Source organism: Phyllostomus hastatus, unplaced genomic scaffold, assembly GCF_019186645.2.
Source record: "Phyllostomus hastatus isolate PE091 unplaced genomic scaffold, TTU_PhHast_1.1 phas_scaffold_46, whole genome shotgun sequence".
NCBI classification, from domain to species: Eukaryota; Metazoa; Chordata; class Mammalia; order Chiroptera; family Phyllostomidae; genus Phyllostomus; species Phyllostomus hastatus.
The window spans coordinates 29,909,929-29,925,072 of NW_025334032.1; the positions used below are offsets into that span (position 1 = coordinate 29,909,929).

A 15,144-nucleotide genomic window follows, 5' to 3' on the forward strand; every position below is an offset into this window, starting at 1 on the left:
GCCCTTACTTTGTTTAAAGTTCTATTTATGTGTTATAAAGTGGCATATATTTTATGACAAAAATTTTACTGGTCATACTTTTAGACTTGTTTGGGGAAAGTTGCTCAAGCTTCAACTCTAATATCTAACAAGAGATCTCCATTTTGTTCAGGGGTGGTGGCATTTACCGGCTATCCCCGCTGACTTAACCCCCGATGTGTTTGGTCCGATGTGTTTGGTCGTGCCTCAGCCTGCCCGAGGCCATCACACTTACCTCTCAGGGGGCGGGAGCTTTGGTCTCTAGGGTGAGTGTTCACAGTGAGGGTGTGGGGGGAGGGGGAGGTTAGGGGGGGCAAAGTGATCCTAGAGTTTGGGAAGAAAATATGAGAACTTCCACTTACATACTTCTATCCACAGATGAGAAAAAACAATCTTTACAAATCTTTAAGTATGTTTTGAGAATAGTTCACATATAAACTTGTACATGAACATACATACATTGGGGGTACATGTTCAAATTTGTTTTTTACCAACAGGGGTTCTCAATTTAAAAAGTCTGGAAGCCGCTAGACGAGAACGTCCTGTTAATGTAAGATTTTTGAAGGCAAGGATCACGGCGGATGCTTTTTTGCACTCCTCACTGGGCCTTGTACAGTGATTAAAAGATACAAACAGGTGATTGATAGTTGTTTGCTTGACCAGTGAGGTCGAAGGTCATAGGTGCTGCTTCATTCGGGACAGTGAGCTTTTCACTGGAAAACATGAATTGGGCAGGTTGTGTGTCTGGGTTGCCTGTGGTTCACAGGCATGGCTTTACAAACACGTACGATCCGTCTGAGGAAAACTACTCACAGCGGAAGTTCCATTGACAGTGGGCCAGGAGAATTGCCTTGTATACGAAGGGCGGAATATTCCATCTTCACCATAAGCTTTCGCCTCAGGGCTTCGTGAATCAGAGAAACGCTCTCTGCTCCCTGGTTGAAGCATAAACCCACGTAAGCTGGTAAAAGTAACATTGGAGGGTCACAGAAACAGCCTATTCGTTTGTGATAGAACCTTATACACTTGGCTTACATACTCCCGGTCCTGTGGAACTCACTGCCTTTTTTGAATGACTCTGCTCCTCACAGTGACTTGACGTCTGCTCTTTCATAACCTGTGTCCACGGCTCTTGGCGCGCCCTTCCCAGCCCCCAAACAAGTCCAACCCTCCAGCATGCGAATGCTTCCCAATGGCTAAAGGAGAGCTTCTGGGGCTCTGGTAGGTTTTTCTGCTGCAGGGGAGACACCCTTGAGCTTTTCAAGCTTTTTAAATATCCCCTTCATGTTTAAGTCACATCACATCCTTAACTAGGAAAGGAGGTCCAGCTGGTCAGTCTTGTGTGGAGTGCAGTGCTGAGCTCTGTGTATAACTGTCAGGACTGGGCCCAGCCAGGGCAGGCCAGGCCTCTCCCCCCCCCCCCCCCAGCTGGCTCTGAACACCGAGTCTCCATCAGGTGGGCGAGCCTGACGCTGCAGACGCACACTGAGCTTGTAGATTAGGAAATGCCCTCTCTCCTCACCATAAACAAAAGGGAATAATGGATCTTTTTCACTCTTTCTTCCCCCAAACCAAAATTGAGAATTTTCACAGAGTGGTGGGCTGTAGAAGGGGGAAATGCTGCAACTGTAGAGCACCAGCTGTTTGCAGCCCTCTGCTCCCTCCCGATCCTTATCCATAAGCAGTCAGACTGATTGGTTTGAAGCCAGCCCGGGCATGTTTTTCTTTGCATTCTTCTCTTTTCTCTTAGCATTATCTTACATGTACATTTTGAGGCGTCAACAGAATCTGTAGACGTAATTCCTTTTAATAGCAACATAGCATTCCATTGTCTTCATGTACCACGGTTTATATAACCTTTTCCCGATTTGGGCATTGGGTCGCGTCCCATTTTTCCACTGTTATGAATGATGTTACCATAAACATCTTTGTGCTATTTGCTTTCTTTTCTCTTTTGCATGTTTCCTTGGGGTATATTCCAACAGTGGGATGATTGGGTCAAAGTGTGTGAACACTTTTATTACTCTTTTTATATGTTGCCAGACGGATCTCCAGAGGGGTGAATACTTTTTGAAAGTGCCAAATGAGACAATGGGGCTGGGAGAAATGGTGGCTTAGCTGGAAAAGTCTGGCTGGTGTGGTGCATCAGATCCCCTCCCCTTGTCTGCTCCCAGCTCCAGCGATCTAAATGTGTGTGTGGGGGGGGGCGGCTAAGAAGAAGCAGTGAACCACCACCCTCGGTAAACCCTTCTGCTTTACCCAGAAGCGCATCTTGCTGCTTTTCTATGAGAGGATTTTTATCTCCTGAAAGGAGGTTGCACAGTCTCACCAGTTTTGCCACTCCCTTGCTGTGTGCCTTTAGACAAGTCACTTAACCTCTCTGAGCCTGATTCCTTCCTCAGCTGTACACGAGGTTACATGACAGTCCCTCCTCACAGGGTTTTGAGGAGGCATTTTTAAAGTGCTGGGATTCTGTTATTACCTCTGACCCACTGAGTGGGAGGGACCGTGTGTTTCTTCCTTCTCCCTCGTGCTGCCAGGGTCCAGCTCTGTGTTTGACCCATGGCGGAGGGCAGTGCATGTCTATTGTGGGATGCATGGGTTGTCTGTACCCACGATCTTGCTTTACAGTGCTTAGGAGCTGGAAAAACATAATAGAAGTTGATGAAATATAATTTATCTTTAACACAAAGAAAGGCCTTCACTTGAATGTTTGTGGGATGTGCCAGGCTTGAGGCCTGAGCTTTGGTTCACTCACCAAATCCAATTGTTGCTTCAGGAAGAGCATCTCCAGTTTTCCAAGACCCCCATAGGGAAGACAAGATGCGCTGGAAGGCTGAGAAGAGAGGTCAGAGAAAGCTCTTTGTCTCAGAGGAAGGGACTTGCAGGGAAGGCCCTGGCCGGGTCTCCGGGTGTCCAGGGATGTCTGCAGGGCCGCACGTCTCTGAGAGGGGTTGGGAGGACGTGTTCAAGACCTGCCTTGCATCCCCCAGCCTCCTTCCTGCTGGAGAGGAGGAGCCAGAGAGGCGCAAGGATGCTTGTGTGGGTGGCCCACTTTCACTGGATAGAGAATGGATAGAGATTTCCTCCATTCAATGCAGTCTCTGGTGTTCTCAGTTAACGATGGCTACAAATTCTTGCTGTTTGTCCGATTGAGATGTGAAGTCTGATGCCCCTCCCCCAGGGCTGCCAGGGCTGACATTCTGGAATTTCTTATTTTTTAAAAATATTTGTTTTTTATTTTTTAGACAAAGGAGAGAGAAAGAAAGAAAGGGAGAAAAACATCAATGTGTGGTTGCCTCTTATGTACCCCTTATTGGGGACCTGGCCCACAAACCAGGCATGTGCCCTGAATGAGAATAAAACCAACAACCTTTGGTCTGCAGGCCAGCACTCAATCCACTGAGCCACACCAGCCAAGGCAATTCTGGAACTTTTGAGGTGAGGGACATAAGCTTTGCCCTTGCCACTTGAGTTTCTTAGTCCACTCCATTTTCTTCAAGCCACCATGTAAGAAGTCCACTACCCTGAGACTTCCTTCCAAGCTGTAGCGGTCACAAAAACATTCTCCGGTCCGCAGGTCTGGGCAAGCCCACCAAGGCTCTGAACACGTGAGCGGAGCCATGCTGGACCTTCCAGATGAGGCCTCTGCCAGCTGACCACCATTGGCTGACCTCTCTCGACACCACGTGGGGCAGAAAAACTGTCCTGTTGAACTCTCCTGAATTCCTGACCCACCAAGTCATCAGATGGAATGTTGTTTTAACCCGCCGAGTTCTGGAGCCATTTATTACACAACAACAGATAAGGGAGCGCCAGGGAGGCCAGGGCTGTGCTGAGCCTCTGCTCTGCTTCATGCCCTCCATGCAGCTCTGCTCGGCGGAACCAACGCTGGGATCCGTGACCTCACTTCTCACTGTTGGGCTCAATATCAGAGGCCGGGCACAAGTCATTGACGTCGCTCTTTCCACTCGACAGGATTCCTCACATGTATTTTTGGACTGCAATCTACTATTTATGATCTCTTGTTGAATTTTACAGGCAGATAGGGAAGGAAGGGTTGGCAGTGTTCCAGAATCCCAGCTAGATGAATTTTTTTCCGTTGTTTTTAAAGAGGAAATGACAAGGCAAAAATCTGCAGAGCTCTTCCCGTTACTCTAGCCCCGCCCCCTGCCCCTGCCCCGCCCCCGCCCCTGCCAGTTCTGTGTAGGGTGACTCTGTTCTGTGACCCCTACCCTGGCTCTGAGAGTCTCCAACTATGAATGAGGATCCAGTTAGAGCACCCAGATATTTAGGGCAATCAGTTTGCCCTCTTGGCTACTCTCATCTCTCTTCAGGTAACCCAAGGGGTTTTGTTTACCTTTATTTTAGCTGAATTATGTATTCCAAAACTTCAGAAGGTTAAACATGCATCTTCCTTTGCTGATGTTTCCATGTATCTATCACAGGATGACTGTTAGCAGGGCCCAGACATTTGGAGAATCCCAAACAATGAAATGATTGGCAGTTCAGTTTCCAGGCTCTCCCTGTCATTTCAATTATTAACAGAGAAATTAATCATTAAGGGCATTAACAGAACTGGACAGACTGTTTTGTGGAGCAACATTGTTCCTGACACAATAGAACTGGTTTAACTTCTGGCCTTCCATCACTTACTTAGCAACCTTCTCTCTCTCTGTGCTATGTATTTTTTAAATCAACTCTTTGATTTCTATTTATTTCCATGGATTTGTTAGTGACACCAGAGATATCAAAGCTAATACACTACCTTGACCTCCAACTCTTCCAAGCAGATTCTCAACGGTCAATGCTTCTATATTGTTTCATTTCTTCATCTTCATTTATTTTTTTTCACCCATGCAATTATTTACTTATTCAATAAGCATTAAATGTGCCAGATACTGTGCTAGGCATCTGGGATGAAACATGAAGAACACGGGGCTCTGATTCACAGGGGCTCACTGTACTTAGTAGGAGCTCAATAAACAGTTGCTGGACAAGTGACCTTTCTCTGAGAGGACAGGCTGGGAACTCTCGTGTGGGAAACTGAAGCTCAGAGTAAGTCACGAGCACAAAGCTGGACAATAACGAGGCAAGAAGGAACCAAGGGGTGTCTGACTGTGCATCCTGACCACATCACTGTACTCCTTCTTCCTCCTGCTCTGTCCTTACTGGTTCTCCTACTACATTAGCTACATATCGATTCAAAGTCTGAGGCTTCAGAGGTTTGACCGAAAAAGCCCTCTCCTGGATTCCGCCACACTATGTCTCCTCACTTCAAGGCAATGCTTATTGGAGGATCCTGTTGCCAGTTACAGAGCATTCTCTATTATTCTGTGATGGAAAAGCAACTGTATTCCAGTGAGAACAAAAGATAGCTCAGGAGAAATTTTAGTCCACAAAAGATGCCAAAGCCCCTCTCAGAGGGCAAGATAAGGCCAGTGCTTATCTTTATGGCTGGTGAGTTTGCTGGCACGGAAAGCTTGCTCATGGGTCTGCTGTGTAAGGAGCCTGCCAGTTCCAAAGCCCAGGGCATGACCACTCTGTGGGGAGACCTTGGAGGCCTGGGAACTGAAGGACAGTCCGAGCATAGCTGATTCAGCAGCACTGATGGCATTGCCATTAACTCTACTCCTCACCCAGCCTCCTATTTCAACATCGCCTAATCCTTTAAAGCCCTTTCTTTTATGCTGAGCATACACATGGGCAATCAAGGCCAGGCTTCCAGAAGACAGGGGAATCCTTGTCCCACACCCAGGCAAACAGAATGGGGTAATAACTGAAGCAGCTCCCAGAGGCATTCTTTAAAGGGTTTACATGTCAAACATTTATCCTGACTCACTTCCAAACTATGGATCAGCTGCTGAGGAAGCAGGAAGTTATGTACCGCTCCAAGGTGGCAGATGAGAAAACGCCCTGAGTTTCAGAAGAGAGCCAGAAGATCCGCTGGGAGCTCAGCCTGGGTGAGGGGGTCGACCATGGTGTCTGGTTTATATTGACTCTGAACCTTGGCTTGCCCTTTGCCCATGTTCCTGGCTCCCCTCATAAGAAGCACTCAAACTTCCTTCTACCTTAGGCTCCTGGTCCTACCTGTGTACAGACAGCCAAGTTTTAGGATAGCAAATACATCCCCGGCCCAGTCCCTGCTGATAATGGCCCGATCTCTCACCTGATAGCTGAATCTCCTTCTGCTATCTCCCTTGCTGATTACAGCTGCCAGCTGTCAAAGGCTCCCTCTCACCCTGCTCTCCACCTGGTGTCCGGTACCCCATTGTACCACCTCCCACAGCACACGAATGGCATCTTGCTGCAGTGATACTGAAAATCAGCACAAACTGGTCTGAACTGAGTTCATTAAAAAAGATTGGACTTATGGAGTGAAAAGACCTTGTACCTAGAAAAAAAATCATGTTTTGGTGAGAAAAAAAAGCAAGACATAAAATTGTATAACACAGACTTAAGAAGTTATTTAGAGGAAATGACAATCCTTAATGTGTATGTGTCTAACAACAGAGCATCAACATATGTGAAGCAAGACAGACAGAACTGCAAGGAGATAACTCCACCATTACAGCCGGAGACTTCAGCCCCCTCCAGCAGAAATGGACTGACCCATCAGGCAGAAAATCAGTGAGGACACAGATGGACCCAACAGCAGCATCAATCAAGTGGCTATAATTGGCAGCTATAGATTAGGTCACCCGAGATCAGTGGGATGCACATTCTTCTCAAGCTAACACAGAACACTTACCAAGGTGGACCACATTCTGTGCCATGAAACACAGTCTAACAAGTGTAAAAGAATAGAAATCATACAATGTCTGCTCTCAGACCACAGTGGAATTAAACTGGAAATCAGGAACAGAAAGATAGCTGGAAAATCCTAACATACTTGACTATTAAGGAGTACATATCAAAATAACCCCGAAATACTTGAATATTAAGCAGTATACATCAAAGTAACACATGGTTCAGAGAGGAAATCACAAAAAAAATTTAAAAATATTTTGAAGTAAATGAAAATAAAAATACAACTTATCAAGTATGTGGAATACAGCCAAAACAGTGCTAGTAGGGAAATGTAGAGCCTTGAGTGTGTATTGATTCACTAGGGAATTCTGCCAAACATTTAAGAAAAAAAATTATACCTATTCTCTAAAATTTTTCCAGAATATTGAAGCAAAGGAAATACTTTTTAACTTATTCTGTGATCCCAGCACTATGCTAATATCCAAACCAGACAAAGATATCACAGGAAAAGTACAGACTAATATCTCTTATGAACACAGATGTAAACATCCACAGTAAAATATTAGCAAATCAAGTCCAAAAATGGATAAAAAAAATCATATACTACAGCCAAGGGGGATTTATCCCCACTATGCAAGGCTCATTCAATGACTATAACTCATCATATCAACAGGCTAAAGCAGGGCAGGGGGGGCGGATCAGAAGACTTCATTGATAAATGCAGAAAAAGCATTTGACAAAATCCAACAGTCATTCATGATAAAAAAGACTTTCATACATCGGAATAGAGGGAGAATTTTTGCAACTTGGTAAGAATATCTACAGAAAAACCTACAGCTAACCTAATCAATGGTGGGAAACTACATGCTTTCTCACCAGGAGACCAGGAACAAGGCAAGTATATTCGTTCCCACCACTCCTTTCAACATCATACTGCAAGTCATAGCTAATGCAATGAGACAAAAAGGGATATAAAAGGTATACAGATTGGGAAGAAACAAATAAAACCATCTGTTTGCAGATGACATGGTTGTCTATGTAGAAAAATCCTAAAATAATAACCAAAAAAACTCTTGGAACTAATGGGTGATTACAGCAAGTTTTCAGGATGCAAGTTCAATATACATAAGTCAATTGTTTTCCTATATACCAGTAACGAACAAGTTGAATTTGAAATTAAAAGCAAAATAGTATTTAAATAAGCACTCCATAATAATGGAATCCTTACAAATAGGAATGCTAACAAAATAGGAATGGGATCTCTGTGAGGAAAACCACAAAAAGCTAGTGAAAGAAATAAAAAAACCTAATAAATGGAGAAATAGTCCATATTCATGGACAGACAGACTTACTGTAGTCAGAATGTCACTTCTTCCTAACTTGGATACAGGTTCAATGCAATCCCAATCAAAATCCCAGCAAGTTATTTGGTGGATATAAAATGATTCTAAAGTTTATATGGGGAAGCAAAAGATCAAGAATAGCCATGCGATGGTGAAAGAGAAGAACAAAGTTGAAGGACTGGCACTACCTGACTTCAAGACAGTAATTAAGACAGTGTGGTGTTGGTGAATGGATAGACATTTAGCAATGGGACAAAATAGAAGACCCAGAAAAAAACCCGCAGAAGGGTAGCCTGCTGATCTTTGACAAAGAGCAAAGGTAACACAATGGAGAAAATGTAGTCTTTTCAACAAATGCTGCTGCAACAACTGAACATTTACATGGGAAAAATGAATCTAGACACAGACCTTATACACACAAATTAACTCAAAATGAAACATAAACTTAAATGTCAGTGCAAAACTATAAAAATCCTAGAAAATGACAGAGGGAATAATTTAGATGACCTTGGTTATGGCAATGACTTTTGAAATATAACACCAAAGGCATGATCCATGGAAGAAGTCATTGACAAGTTAGACTTCATTAAAATTAAAAACTTCTGCTCTGCAAAAGACTCTGTTAAGAGAATAAGAAGACAAGCCATGGAGTGGTATAAAATATTTGCATAAGACATCTGATAAAAATTATTACCCAGAATATACAAAGAACTCTTAAAACTCGACAAGAAGAAAATAAACAACCCATTTAAAATATGAGAAAGTATCTAAACAGACACCTCACCAAAGAATATATACAAATGGAAAGTGAGCATATGAAAAGATGCTAAACATCATATGTCATTAGGGAATTTCAAATTAAAAAATAATGAGATATCACTGCAGATTTATTGGAACAACAAATATCCCAAACTCGAACAACACCAAATGCTGGGGAGGATGCAGGGCAACTGGCACGCTCATTCCCTGCTGGTGAGAATGCAAAATGGTACAGCCACTTCAGAAGACAGTTTGACAGTTTCTTACAAAACTAAATATACTCTTACTAATCTTACTAATCCAGCAATTGTCTCCTTGGTATTTACCCAAATGAGTTGAAAATTTTCTGTCCACACAAAAAACTGAGCATGGATGTTTATAACAGCTTGACTCATAATTGCCAAAACTAGAAGCAAGCAAGATGTCCTTCAGTAAATGAATGGATAAACTAATCCGTCCACACAATGGAATGTTATTCAACACTAAAAAGAAATAAGCTACCAAGCCATGAAAAGACATGGAGGAACCTTAAATGCACATTGCTAAACGAAAGAAATTAATCTGAAAAGGCTACGCAATGTGTGATTCCAACTATATGACATGCTGGAGAAGGCAAAACTACAGAGACAGTAAGAAGCTCAGGGGTTGGGGGAGGGAGGGATGAAACGGGAAAGCAGAGAGGAGTTTTAGAGTGGTGAAGCTATTCCGTATGATACATAATGCCTATAGAATGTACAATACCAAGAGTGAACCCTAACGTAAACTGTGGACTTAAGGTGATAATGGTGTCTCAGTGGAGTTCAAGGATGGGGTCACATGTACATACCACTGTGACGCAGGATGTCAGTAGTGAGGGAAGCCGTGCGTACATGGGGGTTGAGAGAATATGGGAACTCTCTGTACCTTCTCAGTTTTGCTGTGAACCTAAAACTGCTCTAAAAAGTAAAGTCTAAAGTCTATTTTTTTTATGGCTTAGGTACATTTTATTGGTTTTCTTTCAGAATCCTTCTACAAAAAAGAACAGAGTTAAAATCTAAGTCCCTAGAAAGAGAGTGAGAATACTTCCCCCTTCCCCAGAGCCCTGCACCCTTCTTCCCACATTCATGGAGATGGAGGGCTGGCTACTCTCATCCCCCAATGAACCCCCCCAAAGGAGAAAGACCTACCACCTACCACAGAGCAAACCCTGCCCCTCAACCCCATCCCCCATGAGATGACCCTGGCTACAGGAGAACGTGGTGAGAACTATTGGGATCCTGCATAAAGTCTATTTAAAAACAAACAAACAAGCAAGCAAACAAGCAAACAAACAAACCCCCCTGAAAACATCAAAAGGAGGAGGACACAAAATAGTATAGCAAAACGTAAACGTAGACTAGAGAAAAGGACATGAAAATGTCATTAGTGACTATCTCTGGATAGTGTGATTGTTGTTTTTATTCTATATTTTATTTTGTCTTTCCAAATTTACTATAAAGAATGTGGATTACTTAGATAACAAAAAAAACCCCATATTTTAAAATAAGGGAAAATGAAAGAGCAGGGACTTTGAACGCAAAACTAAAACTCCATTCCTTACTAGCTCTGTGACTCAGCAAGGTGCTTAGTATTGCAAACCTGTTTCTGCATCTGTAAATGAAGACGTGTGTGTGACGATAAAACTGATAAATACACGAATGTGCAAAGCGCCTAGAGGATGCTCAATGTGGATTAATTTCTGAGTACTAGGAGATGTCGCTGGCCTTCTGTTCATCTTTCCCCCTTTCCCGTCGGGACATTCACGCTGAAGCAAACGACCAGGCCTAGGGCAACCCACCCCCACGTTCAGCAAGCCCCTTGATTTTGGAGGAGAGAAGGGACTCCCACAGAGGAAGCCATAGTAACCATTTCTACTTGGGAATCCCCCAGAAAGTGTACGGCTCTGGAACTGGCTGATTTTTGTTGTTCCTGCCTCTGCCATCTCACAAACGCGTTTCTGTGTTTTCTGCCCCAGCCTGGGGGAGAAGTCAAGGGTACACGTCACCAGAAAACAGCTGCAGGGCCAGGGTCTTATGTGAGAACGGGCTTTTGACAAACAAGGAGGAGATGGTTGCAAGCATGGGGCAGCAAGGAAGGGAGCCCAGAGCCACAGGGAGGATGGGAATAAAGAACTTAGTCTCCCAACAAGCCTGGGCCAAATCAGGCGTTACTGGGGGAGTCAGAGGCAGATAACAGACCGGCCCACTCCAACTAAGAGTGGGGTATGGAATGCGAAAGGAAGGTAAGCAGAATGTAATGAGGGGCCTTGGTTCTTACTCACATTTGGTTTTACTTGAAGCATTCCAAGCATGGCGGGAGCAAAGCCTACTTGGGAAGCCCTGTTGTTGTCTGAGGCCAGGGCAGGTAGAAGGCACGGGGGAGGCGCCCAGGGTGGCAGTGACCGCTCAGGGCTCCGGAGAGCGTTGGGCCTGCAGATGAGTGAAGGCAGAAGGTCAGCAATGACTCAGTAGAAGTCTAAAGGACCGCTTGTTTCACGCCTGCGAAGGTGTGAGATGAAATAAAATACAGGACAACTTTCAATGCTACATTGGTGCTACAATGCTGGAATAAATCAGTTGTCAGATTTCCATTAATACAAGTCCTCTTACTTTAAACTTTAATGTTAGAACATTTGCCTCTTCTTTTTTACTTCTCTGATTTTCATTGGCAGGATAGGAGTTCAAAAGCCAAGAACATTTAAATCGAATCTGCCAGTGGTGGTCCTATGACTGGGGCTGACCTTGATAGCAGTGTAGCAACAAATGACAACAAAAGTCTATAAGCACGTTTCAACGATAAACTTGACTCCCTTGTCTTTGTCATCTTACCTGCCTTCAGCCAAATTTCCTATTGTCCCACAAGCCTTTCCTGTGCTTTTGGGTACAAGCCATTTCCAGGAGGGGACACGAAGGAGGGTGGCACAAACACGCCCTCAGCCTCACCCACACTCACTCACTGACCACCTGCGAGTAAAAAGAGCCAGGCAGCACTTTCCTGCTTTCAATGACCTTATACTTTTCTCCTGGGAAATGCAAGAATCTTCAGCTCTGGCAGTGTGGCTCAGTTGATTGGAGCACTGTTCCATGCACTGAAAGGTGGCGGGTTTAATTCCCAGTCAGGGCACACGCCTAGATTGCAGGTTCAATCCTCGGTTGGGAATCTATGGGCATGGCAACAGATCACTGATGTTTTTCTCTCACGCCGATGTTTTTTCTCTCTCTCAGGTCAATACATGTATCTTCGGGCGAGAATTAAAAAAATTTGAAGTGGTACCGGGCAGATGGAAACCCAAATGCCTGAAAGAAGCTAATACAGATTCAAATTCTCTTTGCAGAGGGACACGTTCATCTTAGGCCACAGAGCATCTTCACAAGTAATTTTTTAAGGACAGTGAGCAGCATATAATGAAAAACATGCAAGCATCAAGGATACCAACAGAAAAACATGTAGACTTTCGATCATTGAATTAGTACTTGCAAGTTATGAAACATCCATGCTAATAAACAGTGATGGAAGGAGACTGGACTTGGGGTGGTAGACACACAATACAATATGCAGACGATGTTCTATGGAATTGTACACCTGAAACCTATACAATTTTATTAACTAATAAATTCAATAAAAAGTTTTAAAAAATCCGTGCTTAGTGTTTAAATATATTAGAAATATCTGCAGGGAATGGTAACCTTTAAAAAGTATCATTGGATTTAAAAAATAATGAAGTTTAATCAAAATTAAAAACCCAGGGGATAGATTAGACACAATCAAAGAATCAATGAAAGAGCAAAATAAATTTTTCTGAATGCAACACAGAACCAAAAAGACGGCAAACATGAAACAGGGGTTGAGACATGCAGGGTAATGCCAAAGAGGAATTCCAGAAGGATGGAGGGAAGAATTGGGCAAAGACATTGTTCAAAGACATAAGAACCACACATTTTCGAAATTGCTCCCAATACTTACCCAAAGATTCAGGAAACCCATCAAATTCCACAAAGGGTGCGTAAAACATACTTAGATACATCATAGTGACACTGCAGAAAACTGAAGATAAAGAGAAAAATCTTAAAAGCAGCCAGAGAAAGAGAGAGAAGGTTGCCCTTAAAGGAGCAGCAGCTAGACTGACAGCGAACAAAGGCAGCCAGAAAAAAGTGACGTATCTTCAGTGTGCTGAAAAGTCACTTGTCAACCCAGAATTGTATATGCAGTGAAAAAAAAATTTTTTTTCAAGAATAGGACAGGACAAAATAAATAAATATTCCAGAGAAATAAAAATTATTAGGTCACACTAACCAAAGCTCCTGAAGAAGATACTGAAGGATATATTATACTTGAGGCAGAAAAACAGTGATCCTGCCCTGGCTGGCGTAGCTCAGTGGATTGAGTGTGGGCTGCGAACCAAAGCATCGCAGGTTCGATTCCCAGTCAGGGCACATGCCTGGGTTGCAGGCCACGGCCCCAGTGAGGGCCATGTGAGAGGCAACCACATATTGACGTTTCTCTCTCTCTTTCTCCCTCGCTTCGCCTCTCTAAAAATAAATAAATGAAATCTTTAAAAAAATTAAAATGTCTTAAAAAAAAACAGTGACCCTGTGGAAACGTTAGGGGTATGAAAAGAGTAAAGAGCGAAGACAGGGGCCAATGCAAATGAACGCTGACAATACAGAGTTGTGATTAACAGTATTTGGTTGTGTTTTAACAGTTGAATTGAAGTATGTGATAAAATGAACTTACAACTGGGTAAGGAGGAACGGAATTTAGGTATTCTAAAGTCTTCATATTGCCTGAGAGGAGAGTAAAGCTATTGCTTAACCAAGACTCTGGTAGGTTAGAAACGCAGGTGGGAAACTCTGGAGCAACCACCAACAGAATAGAAACAGGGAGTATAACCTCCAGATTGGTGTGTGTGTTGGGGGAGTAAATGGAATCATTTGAAACCCTCGGTTAAACCGAAAGGACACAACAGGAGGACCGTCCAGGCTTACTCCACTTCCACCTACTTGTAGTTTGCTGGAGCCGCGAGAGGAGAAGGCTCGTGAGTCTGCCGTGGGCCACACCTGCACCATCCGGCTGTCCCCAAAGGGCAGAGACCCCTGACTCCCACTGCGCTAACCAGATTCTCTCCCAGACTGGAAAACAGAAACAGAAACGGGCCCTGAAGAAATATCCTTGAGCGCTGGGTCCCCTGGAGGTCCCCGAAGGAGGGCTGGCTCCCGCCCCCTTGTCCTTCCCAAGACCTGGCCGGTCTGTGAGCTCCGCCACATGCTTCCAATACAATCCGGGTAGATTGAAGAGTCCCTTCCCCGGAACCCTCCTCCTCCTTTTTTTTTTTTTTGACCCTTGCTCAATCAGCCTTGATTTCCTTGAAACAAAGGAAATTTAACTGATGCCAAGAACCATTGCGGCAGATGCCAGATGTATCTTCACTCTCTTACACAAAAACCCAAATGTTTGGCATGAATGGTAAAGTTGTCTTCTTAGCAACAACTTAACCTGAAACGCAGCTGGATCCTTTAACTGCTATCAAATAGGCAAGATAAGGATGCCCAAGATGCAGCCCATATGGGGATGGCCTCCCGTGGGAGGCCTTGGATCTTCCTTTGTACTCACTCAAAGGCCACACTCACCCCTTTGTCACAGCCTCCAAAACACATCCAAACCCACAACACACGAAGGAGAAAACTGATGTTTTATTGAAGATTCTTTGGAGCCTGTGAAAGAGGGTTCACATCCCATACACATCACACAGCAGAAGTGTAATTCATTACCCTAGCAGAAAGATCTTCTCTTCCCCCCAAAGAGCCCACCCCTGCCAGTTGCCTCTTCTTTCTTCTTTCTCCCCCGCCCCACCCAACTGGAAAACTGCTCTTTGTTATCCTAAGAAAGTCAGCTTTTGCCCTTGGCATGTATACTCTATTCAGCGAAACAAAACCTCTGGTAGTTTGCAAAACAGCATGTCCCTTGGGGTTGAGGATCTTGGTTCCTTTACCATCCTGTCTGGTGTGTTTTTCCTCAGAAAACTGAGTGTGCCTCGATGGTGGCAACTCAGCAGCACTCTTAGCACTGTGAATCGTGCCTGGAACAATAGGCTGTTCATAAAGAGTCACCAAATGGATTTTGTACAATTTTGTGTAGCTCATAGAGCCTAAAAAAGTGCATCACATAAAGCATGTGCTTACCAATTGGTCCTTGAAGAGAGATGGCTGCATCACCACTGTTTAGGGGCCTGTACGAGGACTAAAGGTCATGGTACTGG

General features: G+C 43.9%; 1 long non-coding RNA gene across 2 annotated transcripts; it reads right to left on the reverse strand.

Annotated features, from left to right (window-relative positions):
• Positions 1–406: 406 nt before the first annotated feature.
• On the reverse strand, positions 407–4,531 carry LOC123807644. 2 transcript variants are annotated; one of them, XR_006783679.1, is made up of 3 exons: positions 4,379–4,531; positions 832–979; positions 407–731 (listed from the first exon to the last, which is right to left on the reverse strand). It is a non-coding gene; the product is annotated as an uncharacterized LOC123807644 (long non-coding RNA). The 2 variants fall into 2 exon arrangements; XR_006783680.1 differs by having other exon boundaries at positions 832–953; positions 4,379–4,529.
• Positions 4,532–15,144: the final 10,613 nt, after the last annotated feature.